General features: G+C 30.0%; 1 protein-coding gene across 3 annotated transcripts in view; it reads right to left on the bottom strand.

Moving 5' to 3' along the window:
* LOC113384414 (beta-1,4-glucuronyltransferase 1-like) overlaps nucleotides 1-23,770 on the bottom strand; it is a 129,552-nt gene that overhangs the window by 93,674 nt on the left and 12,108 nt on the right. Inside the window, exon 2 of one of the 3 annotated variants that reach the window (XM_026622128.1) lies at nucleotides 6,373-6,474. The exons of the other annotated variants lie outside the window; for them this stretch is intronic. The gene's annotated coding sequence lies outside the window, so the exon portion shown is untranslated. The remainder of the gene's footprint in view (nucleotides 1-6,372; nucleotides 6,475-23,770) is intronic. 3 annotated transcript variants of the gene reach the window in all.

The following is a 23,770-nucleotide window of genomic DNA, read 5'->3' as shown; positions in this document are numbered from 1 at the left end:
TTAAATAAGCTGTCAATTAGCGTGATTCGTATGACATGAGCAATTCAACAATATTTACAGTACTTGGAAATAATACATGTTATAGTAATTTACTTCAAAATTATATGATAAATCGCATAAGGGCCACGTCTTCCAAAGATATTTACTTCATTGTAATTATGTAATTTATTATTTTCGTCGAATATTACATACAATGAATCCATGTTCAAGACAATTCATGAGAATACTCATTCTCTCACAAAACTTTTAGAGCTATATATAAAAATAGGTTCATTAATCTTAGGTAGAGATCAGACAAATGGTGTCTTTGCGATCAAAAGTAAAATATAAATTGAATTTATTTTTTTAAACATTTCTCATTTCTCAAATACATTATTGATGGATTAATAACAACTAGTTTTGAGTTTGGTCAAAGTTTAAAACACTTATTTTCCGGGATGAAAGATTTTTGTCTCGAAAGGAGTTACAGTAATCAATTGTGATTCGATAAATTAAGATATATATTAAGACTTTGTTTAACAACAAAATGGTTCAAAAATATATAGAATATCTGAAAAATGCACCCAATTAAAAAAAAATAGAAGAATTTATTGCATTCAACTCACTGAAGCCTTGTGAACTTGAACTTGAAATAAGGTTCAGACAGACAATTGTTATAAAGTGGCATTCTTTGTTCTCTGAACATTTCTTCTTTAATTCAACAAAGGTTATATAATAATAAAACTCAGGAACCGAATTAAATTTTTTTATGCCTTTTTAAGAATTGCATTTACCGGATCTTGTTTATAACTTCTCTTTATTATTACAACCAATTAAAATCGACATTGATTTAATTCGCTTTTATTAGTCATGTTTAAAAAAAAAAAAAAAACAATCTAATCGAAGGTCACGACGAATGTGTAAAATGTTTTATCATCTGTTTCTTTTGAAGATATTAAATCACAACCTTGCGAATGACCTCAAGTAATCTTAACGCTAATTGCATTTATTATTATTACATTAGCTCCGATAGAGGATACAGATTTCGTAATTAACGTAGACTCTGAAATATTTTATTGGGGAAATAAAAAAAATCATTTATATCTTATAATTTGCAAATGTAAAGCAATAAGTAGCAAATTGCTGTATATCCTGCCATCAAAAGGTATTCAGAGAAAATTTGTAATACAGCAACAAATTAAAGGTTTATGACCCATTAAACGCATATAACAATTTACAAAACACGAAACATTACATTGTGTATATTAACATTATATATCTTATATTACTGAAATAACAAAAAGTAAAAATTATTATGTTTTGTAAGATTTTACAGAAATTTTAATAATATGCAGACGTTTTTCTTTGCCTGTCTTTTCTTTCTAAATTTACTAAATTGTCAGTTATTAATTTTATTTATTATATTTTAAATAAATATTGTATTTTAAATAAATTTTTGGTATTCTAGAAATATTTTTGCGCATATATATATATATATATATATATATAAATATATATACATATATATATATAAATATATATATATATATATGCGTGCGTGTGTCTATGCTATTATGTTTTATCAGATAGCTAAATAGGTATATGCAAAATGCTTTACATAACATAAATAGCATATATCGTCAGAATTTTTGAAGAAATTAATGTTTTTCTCACGTCGCGAAATCACGTGAACTTTTGAGTGCTATACACTAATTGAATATTGACGAATGTATATATTGTTCGTAACTGCAAACCACTGTTCTGAAAAAATGCTTAAAAAAATATTTTATATAAAAAATCCTTATTGTTAGTTTTTTATAGAGTTATTAGTAAACTTATGATTATTGATACGGAGCAGTCCCATTGCAAAACCAAATATAGGGGAAAGTCCACAAGTACAAATTATTTTACAACAAATATTTTACTTTGCTATCAAAAAATATGATTTTAAACAGTGGCACCTACCGGACATTTCAAAATAACCTGCATTGATCACATATGTAGCCATCTCCAAGAATGTCTGCACATGTGTCTTTAACAAATATTCTTAGATATTGCAAAAAAAGTCACTATTCATCCTCCCTTTTGGCTGGTTCATTCATAAGCTTTTTATTCTTTGACTAGGAAATACGAAAAATGTGGGTATGTAGTGGCCGTTAGCACTCATACAGAATAAAATTAAATAATTGGAATAAATTACGTAAATTCTCACAAGAAACATCAATATGTTTACTGTCTGGCACTAAGGGACGACTTAGTGTCCGGTGCTAAGCGACAGACATTTTCGTTCATTTGATGGCACCTACTAAAATTGGTTAAAAGATCTAATGATATTCTACTATTTTACGGATAACAATCAAGTACAACTTTTATCTTTGCATACCACTCAAATGTAAATGAGTGAATTACTTCCATTGATATTTAGGTGACGCCGTGATTTTGCGCCTAAAACAGCAAAGAGTTGCTACCGCCGTGGCCGTGTGCGTCACAGTTGAGTCTTGGCGCGTGATCCTGCACCTGTTTGCCTTTCACTAGTATTTTGAAATGAAAAGATTTATACTCGCTTAAATAATACGTGTTAAATAGAGTGTCCGGTCTTTGGTGCCGTCCGGCGTTACGGGACTTTCCCCTGACCAAAGTTTCAATATTGGCAAATAAATAATCATGTTAAAATAAAATATATTTTGATACAGAATCCATAACAATTTTTAATAATGGTTGTTATTATTCAAATCGATGCAAATTAGATGAGAAGTTCCAAATTTATTCTTACGTGTACATTTTTAATTACAAATATTGAAGCTCAAATGGAAATATCAAGTTGAACTGACTAACAAGTTGGAAGCCTGTTGGTCTCTACTTTGTGAAGGACATGCACGCGACGACCTACTGACATCGCGTCACATAAGCTGTGTGGCTCTATGGCTTTGTTTGCACATTTGTCTTTCATTGATTTTTCCACAACACTCACCCAACGAGGGCTTATTGAACTAACGTAAATGATATAGTTATTACATGGAACCATTACAGCACAAATACCAGGGATGTCAAACTGAAAAAAAATATGACCATAAGATCAAGTTTGTAATCAGGCATAGTTTAGCACCTTGGTCAGATTATATTAATCTAATGACATATAGCAAAAAAAACTTATTCATCTGTATTAAATATGGCTTATTTATATTTTTGGAAATTTCGATATTTTGTTCGGTTAAAGTAGCACTAATAGCATTTCACTTTTTGGCATTTGTCTTACACAGAACTTATTTAATTTGCTTTATTTCTTATTATCATTCTTTTGTTAGTATTTCAATTTGAAAATTGACCGTTTGCGAACTTTTTGTAAAACAACACATTTTTAACTTCCCATAGAGCAAGATACAGTAATCGCAAAAAAATCGAAAATGAAAATTTTTATATATCTTTACGTTGCAAGGGTTTGAGTTTTTTGGCATACCTTAGAAAAAATGGTTGTATTTGTGTGTGTGTGTGTGTGTATGTGTGTGTGCGTGTGTGTGTGTGTGTGTGGATACAAATTTTCGTCGACGATTTCGGGAACACCGATCAACCGATTTGAATAATTCAAAAAACTTCCGATTCGTATTGATAAGGAAACGTGCTGATTTGTTTTTGGCCAAGGTGGGCCTAGCCGTTCCGAAGATACGAGGCAAAATGTGCCGAAAACGGTAACTCAGTTTTTAAGAGAACGGAGCGTCCGATTTGAATAATTCAAAAAACATTTCACTTGTATTAACAAGATGAAGAACTGATCAAATTTTCATGAAGGCAATTCTAGCGGTTTCGGAGATCTAGTAAAAAAAAGTAAAAAAAAATGCCATCTGGAGGTCAAAAATGATCATTAGACATATGCACATCAAATTATCAGATATTTTATAGAGATTTTAACAATTCCTATGGGTTCCGTACCAATGTTTATCCGTTAGACGGCGACGCGTCGCTTACGCGCTTTGATATTTCGTCTCTATGCAGTTAAAGCAGTACGATTGCTTCGAAAAAAAGTTCAGAATTTCCAAAATATGTCAAAATAAAGAAAACATTTTTTTTTTCAAAAAAAATGAATTTTTTGTCAAATTCATAGTTTCTTAAAAATCTAATTTTTTTTAAGTAATTTTTTTTCAAAAATGTTAATCGTTTTTAAAAAAATAGTAATATTTGGTACGGGAAGTTCCAGCAATTTGCCTTAAGGCTAGATGCCCACTAGTTCGGTTGTAGCACTAATATTGTCTTGTCCATTTCTCTTTTTGGCCTTTGTCTTACACAGAACTCATATAATTTGTTTTATTTGTTATTATCAATTTTTGTTAGTATTTCAATTTAAAAATTGACCGTTTGCGAACTTTTTATAAAACTGCACATTTTTAAACGTTATAATACTATTGAACTATATGGCAATTCTCAAAATATGCATTTAATATTTTCTTCACTCTTTACTTCTGGATATATATTTTTTTTACAAAAAAAAAAGTCTAGCCAAACTACCCGCTAAATTTGACCACGCGATAAGAATAGCAGTAAAAATTGTAGGAAGGTTCAGTGTTAAACATTTAACAATCTGACCTGAAACTAAAAATTCAAAATATTTTCCTATATTCTTTAATTCATATTAAAGACAAACTAATTTTCAATGAATTTTAAATAAAGTTTGATGTTACATTAAATACGATAACAAAAAAGAAAGAGAAATAATCTCTCTATATAATAATTATGTCTATATTTTTTATACAAGAATCTTTTTGCTAGTATTGATGAAAGTTTTTGTAATAGCAAAGTTCAAACTTATTACTTATCATTACATATTATTACATATTATTTTAAATGTAAGATGTTTACTTTTATGTAGCATTTTGCGTTTCGGTCAGTATATCAACAAAACCACAATGGAGTACGTATAAAAAAATGAAAGTATGGATGCACAAGAACAAGGCGTTAGTAATTTATTGAAGTTAGTTAGGTTTTTAATTTATAACCTAGTGTAGTAATATCAAACTTATCCTTATTGCTAATGTATATTGTGTGCGTTTACATATAATTCTATTAAATAAAATTACTCATGAATATACAAAGCATTATATGTAAAATGATGCTCAGTAAAATATGCAAAGTACTATGAGTTGCCAATAACTGTGGGATGCTTATTAAATAATTGAATTGTATTTTAATAACTATATATTAATGATTTACGTCTGATGGAAAAATGCAATTCATTTCCTCGATCAATCCTAAACTTTTTATTAGAAAGGCAATTGATAGATGAACATCCGCCATAGACTGATATAGATAAAACTACCGCAAACTAAATGCTTTTATTAATTTTTTCAACATAACCAGGACTGCATTAGTAAAGGAAATTACCAGATAAACAAATGCGCCGCTGATAAAAATATGATAAAGCTTATTGCCCGGCTACTTCCATCAATCATATCTCTTTATATTCAACATTTTTGTTCATTTCAGTTTGCAAAACAAGCAGCTAGTACAATTTAATCATTTATATTAAGTCTACAAAAGTTATATGTTCATGTCTGTCGATAGTTGTTTACTATTAATCAAACATAGCAAGTTAACTATCAAACTGGCGCGGAATGGGAAAACCTGACTGTCTAATTAAAACAAAGCATTGGATGGCCTAGTGGTCAGTTCCATCCGATATTTAGACCTAGTAATTTTCGAGCTACTTTCATCTATCGTTGCTATTATTAAAATTTTGGGATCAGACCTCAATAATTATACGACCTATATAGTCCATGACACGATAATTCGACTTGAGAGATGAATTTTCTCACATTTATTCATGATTTATTGCTTCACGTATGTGAGAATTGACATTTGCGTTCACGGCATCATAGATCCAAAACACAGATATCAACATCATAAAATGACGTATAAATTACCAATAATTGAGTGCCGTGAATAATAAATGTAAAAGAACTATACAAGACATTTGGAAAATGCTTTTCAAATGCATGACCTAGATTTACACGATATTATTCGATAGCTTTTTCGTTTTTATAACTGAGTATAAAGGGATATTTCCTTTTATATTAAATATTCTTTCTATTCGAAATGAAAGGATGCATCAAAATAATATTAAAATTCGATTTAAATTTAACGAAAGTCACTTTAGTCGCCTTGTTTAGTGAGTCCAGATACGTGATTAAATTATTAATACAATTTTAGAATAATTTATACTCTAATGTGAAGGACAGATTTTTTAATTAGGCTTAAAATCTTAGTCTTATTGCAAAACAATATAGTTCAAGCATCTAGAAGTTATTTTATTGTAAGCTGAGACAAGCAAACTTAACAATATAAATTAAATTATTACTTTACGCGTAAAACGAAGAAATATCTTTGCATCATCATTCTACTTACAATAACAAAAAAAGTGCACTCTATTCCCAACATTTTTTTGAGATCAGTATTTCATAAGGCAGATTATATTTTCGGTAAACAGCAAGTGAAGAAAACTCATACCTGTAATAAAAAAACATATATTAAAATAAAATACTTAAAATTTGATTCTGAACTAAATTTTCAATAATCTAATTAATAAACACATAGTTTTATAAAATAATCGTCAAAAATAAAAATTCTAAGTTGAATTCAAACGTATAACATTTGAACCTGTTAAAGATATAATAATAGACAAAAAGCTGTATAAAGTGGATAAATTTGTGAGCAAAATTGCAAAATATATCACTCGATACGTCATGTTACTTGAAAATTTGTATTAAAAAGGCGAATTATATGAAATCATAGATAAAGAAGTATAAAATCAAAACCAGTTGTCGTAGGGCCGTAATATTTTAGTATGATCTAGACTATGGTATCAACCGTCAAAAAAATAATCATAAAAATCGTCGATTATTTTTTAAACTTTATTACAAGAAAACGGCCCGGTCGATCTCTACCAAAAACTAATCAGCACGAATCCCAACCAATATCTTTCGAACGGTTTTTGAATTTTCAAAATCGATTCAGAATTGCGGGCTAAAACGTAGACGAAAAATTTTTCATTTTTCTGCGATTTATAAAGAAACGGCTTGGCCGATCGTCGCACAAAACTGACAAACAATAGTCCTCATCGAGATACATCGAATGGCTTTTAAATTTTTTAAATCGGTCCAGCCGTTTTCGAGAAAACGTCGATTTACGGCAAAAAATCTGTTCAAACACACACACACACATACTTTTTCCAAATTTGGTCTCATTCGATTCAGAATGATTTAAAACGTCGAGAAAACATAAAATTAGTGATTCGAATTTTTTGATGAAAACATAAACTTCTTCTTCGGGAAGTTAATTAACTCGTATCAATCAATTTGACCATCAGCATTGATTACAATGGCAGCTGTTTGGATAATTGAAAAAGTATCAGCGTTTGAACGGATCAATAACTGATTAAAGTAAGCATATGTTGTTGTTCCATTATTAGCTCAAAGATTAAAAATATGCACTAAGTTGTCACTGTTTTCCAGCTACACTTTCAATGCCGTACTACTTTCTAATGTAAGTATAAAAAGTTACGTAGGAAATTTGTACTCTCTCCGTTACAAGAAAACAATATACGTGCAGCAGTCGTAAAATAAATACCGATAGACTTCATCATTGGATACAAAAGTTGTTCGAGTATCCTGAAAGCTGAAACAACAAGCTTTTATATCGCCACCGTATAATAAGCAATTGCAACAAAAGTTTAATTCCGAATCACACTAAGCTTTATGCGAGTAATGCGAAAAAGACAATGAAGAAACGTTTTGCTTACGAACGCCTAAGGTATTGGTAATTATCTAACATTCCGCTAAAGGCGGAAAGAAATTTTATGACCTTTGTCCATGGCTTTACGACAGAGAATGATGGGCAGTGCTCAGCCGCGATCGCCCATAAAAGCATTCTGAGCCGTAGGAGTCGAAAAGAAACGGCTCGTGTGTTCTCGCTTCCTGTACGTGCTGAACGTTTTGTCTGAAGATCATAAAACTGAGGATTTTATAGTCGCCCTCATTACACGAGAATCGCTTCTCATTAAAAGACCGTTAATAATTACATATGGCAGTTGATACATTTGACGCGACAAATACCAATGTCGCCCTTTCGTTTTTATTGGTCCCGACATATGTGGTGCATCGTGTCTTAAGGCAAATCCCGTACTGTTAATTAAAAATTTTAAAAGCTTTAAACCATAGGTTCCCAAACTTGTTTGTGTCGTGGACCTCTTGCAATGTTTTTTGTTTTGTTATGGACCCTATCTATATTAAAGTCGCCGGAACAGTCACGGATTTCTCTCTGGTGATCCGGGTTTTTATAAAATTTTCGGCCCGGATAGTGCCGCGTTCTCAAAAAGTATAGGTTCAATTTTTTTTTTTAATATAGTTTCTTCGAAGACGATATAAAAATTATAGCAAACTTCAAACTTTTTGAGACTGTTTTTTAGTACGATTTGTACTTTGCCATAAAATTCAGCTATCATCTCATCATTTGGTAAAAGTTTCTTCACAGCAAGCAAAGTGGAAGCAATTTGGAGCCCAATTTATATTTTTCTTTTTTTTAATTTTTTGTGACCAAAATTTAAAGTTGGTCAAGTTTTCAAAAATGCATAATTCGATTTTGATGAAACTTGACACACATTGTTACTACACTTTACTAAATATTTGACAAAAATTTAAAGTTGAATCGTTCAATAGTTTTTAAGATATGCGAGGTTGATGGGTGGCTGACTCCGCTCTCAATGCTGGTATTGAAACAGATTGTACGTTTTCAAAAATGCATAATTCGATTTTGATGAAACTTGACACACATTGTTACTACACTTTACTAAATATTTGACAAAAATTTAAAGTTGAATCGTTCAATAGTTTTTAAGATATGCGAGGTTGATGGGTGGCTGACTCCGCTCTCAATGCTGGTATTGAAACAGATTGTACGTTTTCAAAAAGGCATAATTCGATTTTGATGAAACTTGACACACATTGTTACTACACTTTACTAAATATTTGACAAAAATTTAAAGTTGAATCGTTCAATAGTTTTTAAGATATGCGAGGTTGATGGGTGGCTGACTCCGCTCTCAATGCTGGTATTGAAACAAATTGTACGTTTTCAAAAATGCATAATTCGATTTTGATGAAACTTGACACACATTGTTACTACACTTTACTAAATATTTGACAAAAATTTAAAGTTGAATCGTTCAATAGTTTTTAAGATATGCGAGGTTGATGGGTGGCTGACTCCGCTCTCAATGCTGGTGTTGAAACAGATTGTACGTTTTCAAAAATGCATAATTCGATTTTGATGAAACATGATATACATTGTTACTCCACTTCACTAAATATTTGACAAAAATTTAAAGTTGAATCGTTCAATAGTTTTTAAGATATGCGAGGTTGATGGGTGGCTGACTCCGCTCTCAATGCTGGTATTGAAACAAATTGTACGTTTTCAAAAATGCATAATTCGATTTTGATGAAACTTGACACACATTGTTACTACACTTTACTAAATATTTGACAAAAATTTAAAGTTGAATCGTTCAATAGTTTTTAAGATATGCGAGGTTGATGGGTGGCTGACTCCGCTCTCAATGCTGGTATTGAAACAGATTGTACGTTTTCAAAAATGCATAATTCGATTTTGATGAAACATGATATACATTGTTACTCCACTTCACTAAATATTTGACAAAAATTTAAAGTTGAATCGTTCAATAGTTTTTAAGATATGCGAGGTTGATGGGTGGCTGACTCCGCTCTCAATGCTGGTATTGAAACAGATTGTACGTTTTCAAAAAGGCATAATTCGATTTTGATGAAACTTGACACACATTGTTACTACACTTTACTAAATATTTGACAAAAATTTAAAGTTGAATCGTTCAATAGTTTTTAAGATATGCGAGGTTGATGGGTAGCTGGCTCCGCTCTCAATACTAACATTTAAACACATAGCATCTCAAAAATGCTATTTGCAATTTTGATGAAACTTGACACACATTGTTACAATACTTTACCAAGATTGTGACCAAAATTTAAAGTTGGAACATTTAATAGTTTCTGAGATATGCGAGGTTGATGGGTAGCTGTCCCCGTGCTCAATACTAACATTTAAAGTTTAAATAATTTCTAAATATGCCGTGGACTCCCATTTTTATTTCGTGGACCCCCAAATTTTGTTTTTCCTGCCGTGGACCCCTGGGGTCCATGTGGACCGCTTTGGGAGTTTTTAAAAAGTTTTAAAAGTTTAAACCTTTGAATTCAAAGGCGTTGCGTAGCTGTTTTAGAAACGAAAAGGAAAACGCATGTGTTGCAGTTAACGGTTATATTATAAATATTGGTACGGAACCCATTTAAATGTGAATAAAATGTGTACTTATTACTAAAATCTCTATGAAATAAGGATCAATTTTGACCGCCATTTTTTACTTTTTTATTGTATCACTAAAACCACTGGACCTTCTTTACCAAAAATATCTGTTGAAAGAAAAATTAGCACGTTTTCCCATCAATAGCAATCGAATTCTTTTTGAATCATTCAAATCGGTGGAATCGTGCGCCCGAAATCGTGGACGAAACATTGTATCCAAACATACACACACATAAATTGTTTCTAAGGTATGCCAAAACGTTCAAAAACTTTTGAAACGTGAAAATATAAAAAAAATCATTTTCGATTTTTTGCGATTCTTATATATCTACGGAAGTTAATTATATGCTTCGTATTGAAAAAGTTTACAAACTTTAAAAAAATCTGCACGTAACTTTGAATTGCTCAACTATTATTAATTTCAATATCTCTATTATTGATTTATAATATCTCTAAAAATGAGCTTGTATTATTAATATGACTTAATTTAAAATGTTAAAAATGATATGATAATTAAAATAAATATAAATCGATTATGAAAATACTTGTGAAATCATACAAACTTATAAAATTAAAAAATCACAGAAATTTCAATAAAAGATCTAGAATAATTCGCCATTTCGAATAGCACTTGAAAAATGTAAAGGTGTCAACCTTTTATAGTATTTTTTGATAATTATGAAACGCTTATTCTATCATCAAACAATTGACTTATTATCCCCGAAATTCTATTATACGAATGGAATGCCGATGCCCATACAAAAAATTCGAAAATATTAGAAAAAAACACAAATTATTTAAATGTTTCAATCTATTGGTAACTTTGAAACGAATAACATTAAAACGTGCATTTTGATTCATGAAACATTCTTTACTATTTATATACAATAACTGAAAATATGTATTCAAGTGAAAATGTTTCTGTATTGTTACTATGTACTTCACTAGTTAAGAAAAAATATAGTTGTAAAATCTAAGACAAGAAAATTACATTTTTTACAACAATGAAAAAAATTACTTGTTCAATCTATAATATTGTAAACATTATCAAATAAGTAATTACTAATTGCAATTGCTAATCACATTATAAAAAACATCTATTATAATTACATTAAATATTTAAATAATTAGCAGTCACCATGTATCATCTATCAGAATAATGATTGATTCTGATAATATGTGAAAAAGTATACTTGATAAAAGTCGACAGTAATTGAATAGTTATACTAGAATGAAGCTTTAACTTTAATAAATATTTTTTATACATATTTTCTTAGATATTGTTTGCGTAAAAATTACAATCAAAAAACCCACGTGGCCATTGCGTGCCTACCCTGAATGATTAGTTCTTCAACTTTAGAATTTCTTAGAAATTCTTTCATTATCAAATAACATTAGTTCTGGTCATTAGAGCATAAGTTTTCCAGAGTCATTAAGATATTTAATTAATTTTATGTGTTTAGTAGATAAACATCTTGTTTGATCGAAAATTCAATATACAAAAATATATAGTTATTATTATATCGACAAAAATAGAACACTAAAATTTTTGATAATAAAAAATTATTTCATTGGCATTTAAAATTTTACGTACAATTCTTAATTCTCCGTGGTACGTGACAAATGAAACCATTCACAGCGACCTCAACATGAAAACGGTGCAATTAACGTTCAAAGAAGTTAAGGAAAAATATAAGCGCAAACTGGACTCACATATGAACCCTTCTATAGTTGACATTACTCAACCTTTTGGCATTAGGAGGTTGAAACGACAATGGCCCTTAGACTTACAAGGAGAACCCGCGCATTGCTCGTCTGGGATTTTGATGAAATTTGGCACAATGGTAGATTTCATGCCCAAACTGACTCTGGTAAAATATTAGAGGCCTATGAAAAGCGGTTTAATTATAAAAATTAATTAAAGTTTGCATTTAAGCAGCGCACTGTACACCATCGCTACACATAGCATGGAGCGTTCTTTCTTAACAGCGGGAGATTGTCCGAGTGGTAACGTCGGCGAATTGTAATTTTTGCGTCTATGGTCGAGAGTTCGAATCCGACTTAAGGTTTTTATTTTTTTTTACTATTTTCATTTCATATTTATAACTGCATGAGTTATTAAAATTAAAATTAATTCAAATTTTAAATTGATTTTATATTTTTCATTAAATTCTATAATAAAGTCCCCTTTTACGTGTATATAAATTTGATGTGATACCAGAAAAATTGATGTAAAACATTATAATTTCATATTAATAACAACAATAATAAGAGTGAAAAAAAAATATAATTTCTTTGCATATAAACGCTAATATAAGTTCTACAATTGACTGGATGATACTTATCGCAAAAACCAGATAAACATAAAAATAGCTCGCAGCTTATTTCTCCACACAGGTAAAGTTGTTTATTTAGAAAATAGAAAATTGTTGTCAAATCAGACAACAAGAGAAACAATTAACTAAAAAGAAAAAAACATTCGAGATACATTCTCTGATTAATCATCAGTTATCTGTGTATATTTTTCAAAAGATGATCCAATACGATTGGTTTGCAAGCATATTGGCAAGTATTAGAATTTTTTAAGAAACCATCGCTAGTGCAAAATCTTTATGCAACACTGCCTAAATTTTTGAAATGTCCTCACTGAAAAATTTATTTTTTTGTTTGTTGTATTGTTAAGTATCATCCAGTCAATTGTAGAACTTATATTAGCGTTTATATGCAAAGAAATTATTTTTTTTTTCACTCTTATTATTGTTGCTATTAATATGAAATTATAATGTTTTACATCAATTTTTCTGGTATCACATCAAATTTATATACACGTAAAAGGGGACTTTATTATAGAATTTAATGAAAAATATAAAATCAATTTAAAATTTGAATTAATTTTAATTTTATTAACTCATGCAGTTATAAATATGAAATGAAAATAGTAAAAAAAAATAAAAACCTTAAGTCGGATTCGAACTCTCGACCATAGACGCAAAAATTACAATTCGCCGACGTTACCACTAGGACAATCTCCCGCTGATAAGAAAGAACGCTCCATGCTATGTGTAGCGATGGTGTACAGTGCGCTGCTTAAATGCAAACTTTAATTAATTTTTATAATTAAACCGCTTTTCATAGGCCTCTAATATTTTACCAGAGTCAGTTTGGGCATGAAATCTACCATTGTGCCAAATTTCATCAAAATCCCAGACGAGCAATGCGCGGGTTCTCCTTGTTAGTCTTAGATTAGGTCTAATATACCATATTAATTGTAAAACTGAGAAGTTCTCATTGGAGTTCTTCTTAGGCATCACTCATAAATATTGTCTTTTTAGCTCATAGGAATCTTTATGTATTTCTGATTGCTATATAAAACTGAGTTAAAAAAAAAAAAAAAAAGAAAAAATTGGCATTTAAAGTTAAGGTTTGAAAATCAAGCATGTACATCTAAAATGGAATACTGGAATGCGTTGAAAAATTAAAATAAATATAAATGTTCAAATACAAATAAAATAATACCATTAATTAATTACTGAAAAGCTCATTAGCAAATAACATTCAAACACGCTATTTATTTCATTTCTAAACAAAATAATCTGATATAATTTAAATTCAAAATATATTCGCTTATTAAAAGTATATTATCTGTTATTTTTATCTAATTCTGGTATTCAGTTGAACGAATAACACGCAACATGTCCTTATGTGGGTGTACTAGTTACACATATTATTATTTATAAATAATGGTTACTAATGATAGTATTAATAATCAAAGATCTAATAATTACTTAATTAAAATAAAAACATTTTAAAGCCTTTAGTATAGGCGAATTTTTAAATATAAAACATTGGAAGGAAAAGACATAGTTTATCCTATCGATTCGCATGAAAAACTAATTCTTCCTACGCAGTTAGTTAATATTTTTAATGAAGTCACCGATTTTTATTATTATTATGATTTTTATAATAAATTCTCCTTATAATAATGAATGAAAGCTATTCTATATGTTGTTTACTTTTTATTATTCATTCTATATGTTTTATTATTCAAATGCCTTTAATTTAAAGTAAGTTCTATTTTTAACTTTCCTCAAATTTAAGCTCCTGAAAATCGTACAAAAAGTTAAGAATTTAATAATTGAAGTTTTTTGAGAAATCTGGGTTCTACCAGGCGCAGAGTTTGATCGTTAAGATGGTAAATGCTAGTTTAAAAGAGTCAAATGAAAACCTCATTGTTGCAGTTTTCCGTTGCATTTTTCAGAAAATCGACAATAATATACATTCTATATACCGCGGTATATAGAATGTATATTATTGTCGATTTTCTCTATATCAATAAATATAAATCCCTAATGAATACATAAGAAAACTTCGAATATAAATCATTTTCAAAATGTTCCCATCATATTAGATTCAAGTTTCAAAGAGCAAGAGAGGTCGTTTATCCAGTGACGGTGGTTGGCCTAGTTAAAAATTTTTATTCTAAATAAAAATTGCACAAATTATGCATTATCCATATCGCTTGTCAGCTTATATAGTTACTTATGATAAATAATGCTCCAAATTTCAACATAACACTAATTAAATAGTATTATTTACAAGATATCATGTTGGCAAAACAATTAGAAAAACTTAGCAAATAATTACATAATGCTGGTTTTAATACCTCTTAGTTGTGTGCTAGAAAATTAACACGTATTATTTTTTTCGTTTAAAAATTGATGCAATAAAAAGCTTTTCTTAGCTTAGCCAATCTCTATAATATGTTAATCCCGTAAATTAAATTAACATAAAAATTGGAACGTCATTAAGTAAATAATTTAAATTCTGATATATTAATTCAAGTTATTTGGAACCATTTTATCATTTAATCTTCAAATATTACAAAGTATGTAAATATACGCAGTATAGATATAAAAAGTCGTCACATATAAATAATAAGTATTTTAGTTTCCTTATCATTGTCCATTTAATGATAGCAAAGTAACTCAAGAAGTGCGATTTTTAGGCAGGAATCATATTGAAATATTAATCATAAAGTTCGAATAAATAATTTCTTATGAACGATATATACCAATTCACTTATTGAATTTATTACGTCAAATCTCCATCATGTTTTTAAATTTCCATGACAAGCCTCTATTTTAAAATATAATCTAAATTTTGCACGCTCTGAAAAACAATAAATTTTTAAATCAATATACGTAGTAATTAATTTTTCTTGTTTTATATTTATTGATTTTAAAACATCTGCATTGCGATAAGAATACAAATACAAAATATAATTCAAATATTTGTTAATTTAAATAAATAAAATTCGATATGTTCTTATAACACAAAATTTATAATTAGATTTTTAATTAATGGCATTCAATTGTGTAATTATAAAATATAACAAACAATAAAGCGAGCAATATTTGCCATGTAGATTAATTATAAATCAATGAATTACTTCAATTTAATTAAAATGATATAATGACATAGATGATGCTTTTCATCAAGAGAATTATAAATATACAAATATTTTTGTCTTCAAAAAAGTGAATTGCGAATAAATTCGATCGCATTGATAATTTCTACAGAAGCATTTACAACATTAAAAACTGATCTTTTACTCAAAATTGCAAATTCTTGCCTAGGTAAATAATGCAATGATGTTCAAATGAACATGAACATAAAACAACACTAATGGGGCATGTTCTACGATTTAAAAATATTGAAAAAAGCTTCAAGAAATATTCAAATATTCTATAAAATAAAAACGAGATAATTAGATAGTCTGAGAAGCATATAATAGAATTCGAATTTTAAATTTATACTAGTGTAGTGACTATAATCAAATAAGTGTTTTGTTCGTTTCTCGTCCAAATGACTTCTCATGGTAAAATTTCATTAAGGTAAACCAGCCTGCACCTAGTAACAGTTTCAATGGGGAATTCGTAATGAACTAGAGACACGCTCGATTAGCTCTGGCAGGGAATAAAAAAAATTAATTAATCAATATTAATTAGTTACAACTTGGAATAGTGTATGCAACAATTGGGAAATATTCAACTAATTGATAATACATAAATAAAATTAATTTACGACTAAATAATTCGATTATTTAAGTCGAGATCGTTACTTTGGGAGATCTAGTAAGTAAGTAAATAACGAAAATGTTTGGGCGAGTTGTCCTTTCTTACATCAAAGTGGTAATAATGGATACATTTATACATACTATCACTTATATTTAGTCTTTAAATATTATGTATCATAATCAAATTCTAAGATTTTTCCATGAAGACTCCTAAGTGTAAAGTACTAGTAATCTTTTTTTGTTGTATAAATTTTAAATATCAATATTATAAGATTATAAGATTATTTGATTATTAGATTATTAAATTATTAGATAATTCTATTAGTTTTAAGAAATGATAGATCAATCCATTTCCACGTAAATAAGACAGTTCATGGAAAAATGTCAATTCAAGCAAATAATATTGAATCGATTTCAGAAATTACATTAAATTATTTAATGGATACAATTGGAATCGTATTGATATTGATCTGCGATATATAGCATAATATGTACTTGATATTTTTTATTACTACCCTATCCAATCATTATTATATTTTTTATTATAATATAAATATTTTAAAAATCGAAAAACGAATAGAAAATTGCATATTTATTTGCGAGTTTTAAAAATTCATCGAGAAGAATTTGCGTAGTCGACATTTAAATGTATAAACACATGAAAATATCAGTCTAGTCTAGTCATTTCCTAAAATTATATCTAAAATATGAAATGCGAATCAGAAAAGATTTTTCCTAAACAAAACAAATGTATTCAGTTTATAAAAAGATATAAAATACTCGACATAAAATATAATTGAAAGATCGTGCGAATAACATTTCCACGATTTTCGTGATGCGTAAAAACTATGCTAATTGCATAAAGAAACGAAACGAACTGTTGATTGAATGAATAAATTGTTAGGCCAGGCGCAAATAACATTTTTCTTTCATATGACTTATTTACAATATCTTATAAAAATAGATTTGGAAAACTATGCTATTTAATGATCAGCTTCCACTAATAGATCTTCAAATGTCAAGGTCGTTGCAAGCCAATCAATAATTGATCAACCCAAGACAATCATCAAGTATCATAAAACAATCAAAGATCATCAAAGAAGATCGATTATCATAGTTAAGATTGTAATAAAATAAAGATAATTTCAATACCAAAATTTATTTATAAACCCAAATAATTATATCGTCAAAGTCTTTATAGCATTCATTTTCATTGTGATGCAGAATGGCCTGAATACAATAGGATTCAAATTTTAAAGTCAATTATTTTGAATTTAATTTTATATAACCTTACGTTTTTGTAAGTTTAACCTGACAAGGTAACGACTAAGTATGTAGTGTATGTAGTCAGTGATTAGCTCGGGCAAGCACATTGCGAAAAAAAGAAGCGTATTTGTTAACGTGGATGCTATAGCATTCATCATTAATAACGAGTATGATAATCTGACTACACTTATAAACGGCGTTCAATCAAATTTTGGATATCACATCCAATTTAAATATAGCCGAAACTGTTACTGTCAGCGAACGAGTTAAACTGAAAATTGATTTACTTGACAAAACAAACTAGTAAAGTACTAGTTATTTTGAATCAATTAACATATGATTGAACTATTTTGATAGTATGATATTCGGTAATTATACAGGGTTTATAACCACGTTCTTTAACACGTTCGCGCCGGCGTGGGCCACCGGTAATCCGCGCCGCCACACCGAAAAACATACCAAAATCGACCCCGGCGCGAACGTGTTAAAAAACACAAATTATGACCTTCACCTGCATTTCTGGTATAGGATGGAAAAATATACTGATTAAGAAATAAAAATTCCTGTGCTGCTGGATGTTTTAGATAACGTTATCGCATGTTTTTTACGTAACGAGTTTTGGAATCTCTATCAGTAAAGAAAACTAAACTAGCTGTAAGTGGAATTCTGTCTTAAGGCAATTAAGGCATCGTGCCTTAAGGCAAATTGCTGGAACTTCCCGTACCAAAAATTATTATTTTTTTAAAAACGATTAACATTTTTGAAAAAAATTTACTTTGAAAAAATAAGATTTTTGAGAAACTATAAATTGGACAAAAAATTACTTTTTTTTGAAAAAAAGGTTTTATTTTAATTTTTTTTTTTTTGAAAAAAAAATGTTTTTCTTTATTTTGACATATTGTGGAAGATCTGAACTTTTTTTTCAAAGCAATCGTACTGCTTTAACTGCATAGGGACAAAATATAAAGCGCGTAAGCGCCGCGTCGCTGTCTAACGCATAAGCATTGGTACGGAACCCATAGGAATGTTAACAAAATGTATACTTATTGTTAAAATCTCTATAAAATATCTGATAATTTGATGTGCATATGTCTAATGATCATTTTTGACCGCCAAATGGCTCATTTTTTTACTTTTTCCTCCATATCTCCGAAACCGCTAGACCTACCTTCATGAAAATTTTATCGATTTTTCATCTTGTCAATACAAGTGAAACGTTTTTTGAATTATTCAAATCGGACGCTCCGTTCTCTTAAAAACTGAGTTACCGTTTTCGGCACTTTTTGCCCCGTATCTTCGGAACGGCTAGACCTGTCTTCGCCAAAAACTAATCAGCACGTCTCCTTATCAATACGGATCGAATGTTTTTTGAATTATTCAAATCGGTTGATCCGTGTTCCCGAAATCGTCGACGAAAATTTGTATCCGCACATACACACACACACGTACATACATACACACACACACACACACACACACACATACATCCATTTTTTCTAAGGTATGCCAAAATGTTCAGAAACCTCTGAAACGTAAAGATATATAAAAATTTTCATTTTCGATTTTTTTGCGATTACTATAACTTACCCTACGGGAAGTTAAATATACGGCCAAGATAAGAAAAGTGAATGAAACAACTATTTGATCTACGATATATATTGATCTTCAATCTATAACCTTCCTCCCTCATTACTTTTGCTCTCTGTTATAAATTACAAGTAATATGCATTGAAATGATATAATGTGGTTGGTAGTAGAGTTTAGGTATGGGTTGGGGGTCCAATTGTTGGTAGATTTTTCATCCACTAGGGTAATAATTCCGTCCAACCCTTTCCTGGTGCCTTGAGTCGAGCAGTAGGAGTAATGTTTGATTTACTGGTTTGATATAATAGAACTCTTCAGAATAGCGGGCCCTTTCAGTAAGATATTAGCAGAAAGAGATAAATTTCTGGTTTCCAATATAAAAGTCACTTGTAGTATTTATACACTGTATTTATTTCTTCTAATTAACAGACATAATCTTCACTTAAGATATTCTAAGACTACTCTCAAGACATCATCACTTGGCTAGACTCTTGCCTAAGACATCACTGGTCTATCATGATTATTTTGGTTCTATATATTAAGTAATGGACGTGACAAATTCCCGGAATGGCGTTGTTCCGTGTTCATGCAAAGATCTTGGACTTTAATCAACATTGAACAATAAATTTATATTTTTATTAAAAAACACGTACAATCATGTTATTACAGAATAGCATATATTTATACCCCCTTCCCCGGGCTAAATGGAAAAAGACCTGATCAAATCTGACAAATACCAATAGGTATTATATGAGGCCTACCATGGAGCATAATAGTTATAAAACCATTATAAAGTACAATAAACCTTTATATAAAATGAAATACAATTCAAGTACTAAACTTTCGAAATATTATCAAACAATTATCGAAAGCGTTTTCCATCTCTGCATAAACACTTGCACGTTTGATGCGCGTTAAGCAAACGTAAAACTTTTACAATCGTTGCATTAGTTACAGCGCGATAGGCACGCACGACCCACTGGAAGAATTCTGAATAGAATGATGAATTATGTATGCAGATTTCCCATAAGCAGGCTGTGGACACGGCACACTCTGTCGGAAGTAAGTAGGTTATCTCGTTAAGTCGACCAGACGTGTCTGCTAAACGACGAGAGTGATACATAAACACTCTTAGAAAATAAATATTTGCCCACATTATAGGTGCAAGGTCGAATGATAGAGATTAGATACTTTCTTCGTACAGTCCACTCACATCGCTATCAGTAATGGTACATTAAAAAGTACTTTACTGAGTGGTATCAATGTCTTGAGTGAGTTGAGTAGTAACGCTTGGGGTGGAGAGTAATTATCGACCGGAGTTGAAGAAAACAATTTCTCGACATATAGAACCAAACAATAGTAACTTGTTTACCGTATATGTTCGATTAATCAATCAATTAAGGTTTCAAGGTTCTGTAAAGTGGGATAGCACCAACTAGTTCCGGGTTCGCTGGTTCGATTCCCGCTACCGCCCGACATTAGGCAACTTTGATGTCAAATTTCCACTAGGGGTTATAGATCGCAATATAATTTAAAGTGAAAATCGTCCTTAGTGGGCATAGTTGCATCATTCAATCATATGATAACTATTTGACGTATATAAACCTCACCCATAGGAGGATGGTAAACCGATGGGTTGCCTCTCATAAAATACGTTAGGTCATAAGTCTTCAACAAACAGCTTATAGAACATGTAAAAGTAAGAGTTCTGATTGCTGTTAAAACAATAAAACAAAGGTTCTGTAAAATTGGTGGTAGTTAGATACTTTGGGATGCTGAATAAATAAATATTAAAGTGATAAAGAATCAGCAAAAAATTTAAAAAGGGTCCCGTAGGGTAAGTTATTGTAATGGGCCGAAAATCGAAATTGAAAATTTTTACATTTCTCGACGTTTTGAAGGTTTGTGAATATTTTGGCATACCTCAGAAAAAATGGATGTGTGTGTGTGCGTGTGTATGTATGTATGGATACAATTTTTCGTCCACGTTTTCGGGCGCACGGATCAACTGATTTGAATGGTTCAAAAAATATTCCATTCCTATTGATAGGGAGATGTGCTGATTAGTTTTTGGCAAAGACAGGTCCAGCCGTTACGGAGATGCGGAGCAAAGAGTGCATAAAATAGAAATCGAGTTTTTGAGTGAACGGAGCATCCGATTTGGAAGATCTAGAAAACATTCAATTAGTAATGATTGGGAGAAGGGATTATTAGTTTTTGGCAAAGGCAGGTCCAGCGGTTTCATAGATAAATAGCTAAATGTGCAAAAAATGGCACTTTTTAAGAGAACTAAGCGTCCGATTTGAATGATTCAAAGAACTTTCAGCTTGTTTTAACAAAATAATTTATTTTGGAAAAAAAAAATTGTATCTTTTTTTTTTAGTTTTTTTTTGTATATCGAAAATAATTCAGATTTTATTTTTAATTCTGACTAAAGTTCTAATATATTTTAAACAAATAATTTCAACTTTGGAATTCAGTTTATATAATTCTTATAAATATTAAACTATGTTACAATATTTATAATAAACTATTTGAAAACATTCAGTATTTCTCGAACATTTCGTTACGGTACGGGAAGTTCCAGCAATTTGCCTTAAGGCACGATGCCATACACCCCACTAGTTATTTATTTCAATAGCGATCAGAACTTTTGAAGTTGCTGCAATTATTATTTTTTACTACTCTACTTGTTAAAGTGTATTATTAGAATTTCTCTAATAGTGATGTTTTTCAATTTGATGTAGCAATTTTACACATGAAAACATATTCCCATATACATTTTCGAATGTAAACCCGTTTCATTATGATTGACATCAGGCAGTTCAAGGAAGGAATCGATTCTGCAACCTTCTGGTTGAATGGGCATAGTTCTAACCACTAAGTTCCAAAATGTATGATGTAGCATAAATAATTATTATTCTTATTATTATTATATTATTATTCTTTGGTTGGCACTATATGTCCAAATCGAAATAAATTACACCAAATTTCCGCACCATCCGGGATGGTAAAGTTATAATTGCTATTACAGAGAAGAAAAATTGATTATGACATGTATTTGTAATGTAAAGCGCTATAAACAACAAGATGGTATATCAATATCTCAAATGACAATCTCGTTTTGATATTGTTTATTAATTCTGCGCAATTGCAGCAGTGCCAGAGTTGCGTGCCTGTGTCTGACTTCCTCATTATTGTACTGAACATAACACGCCGGCTCCATGCTGGTGCATTGTGCTCTTCGCAAAGAGAGAGGGTTTTATTATATTATTCCAATTTTGTTATTACATTCATTAAATTGATGAAAAGTTACATCCTGATATGATCTAGAATTAATACTGCAGTTAGATAAACATATTTTCAAACTTCCATGCAAGAGAACAATTACATGAATGTTATCATTTCACAATCGAATGTAATGAATGTTTTCTGAAGTATTATTTGATATATTTATGATTATAATCAAAACTATAACGCAGCGAGTGAGTATCGTGTAATATTAAGAAGAAACTCGGATTAATCCGGCTTGATTAAAACCTTGCTATAATAATTATAGGGGCCTTCCTGGAAGAGTGATTAACGCATAGGTTTGCAACGATCCGGATCGCGGATTCAATCCCCATCACAAACAACCCTGATAATTCGGTTCGAATCTCTAGCAATATCAGAATTAAAAATATAAAATATTAAAGTAGATTAAGAATTGTTAATTTGTAGAATACAAGAAAAAAATGTATTAGTAAAAGTAAAAAGAAGTGTAATTTAGAAGATGAGAAGAACATATTGAGAAACAAGAAGAAGAATGGAACTGAAGAAAGAAAATTGAATGGAAGATTAGGATATAAAAAGAGATAGTAGGGTGAAGTCCCGTAACGCCGGACGGCACCAAGCACCGGACACTCTTTTATCAAAATACAAGTGAAAGGAGCTTAAATATGTTTCCAAGTAGAATAGACCTTCCTGGGCATTGCTACACCCTATCAGTAAATATCAGTAAACATCAACTATAATAATAAAATCAGTAAATATCGATGGATCAACTGCCGAGTTACTATTTAAAAATGCAACGTAAGGAGTTTCAGCAACCCAACAGATTATAGGACGTTAAGATACTAGGTGCTGTTAAAATATAACCAAAAAAAATAGTACAAAACGTAAAATTTGTAAGACAATATATACAGAACCAATGCAGGTTCTGTGCAGGACCAATATGTACAGAAAACATGATAAATTATAAAGTGTTTTTTATTTTATTGAAGAGTTTATATAAAGATATAATAAAAAAAAAATTTTTTTTGTTCATCGAATTCGGTATTGACAGATATGATAAAAAATAAAACTAAAAGCTAAACAAAAAAACCTATTTTCAAAAAAAAATCACGCTAATTTTTCTTAGAAAGGCTAACGTCCTGTGAAAGAGCCTTAGTAGAGCTCTGACTCTACTACAAGCGTCATACGCAATTATAAAATAAAATAGCATGA

This window comes from Ctenocephalides felis, unplaced genomic scaffold (genome assembly GCF_003426905.1).
Source record: "Ctenocephalides felis isolate EL2017-DRISC unplaced genomic scaffold, ASM342690v1 CF-g0.4_SCAFFOLD_03571, whole genome shotgun sequence".
Lineage (NCBI taxonomy): Eukaryota > Metazoa > Arthropoda > Insecta > Siphonaptera > Pulicidae > Ctenocephalides > Ctenocephalides felis.
This window is presented reverse-complemented; position numbering and strand designations above follow the sequence as displayed.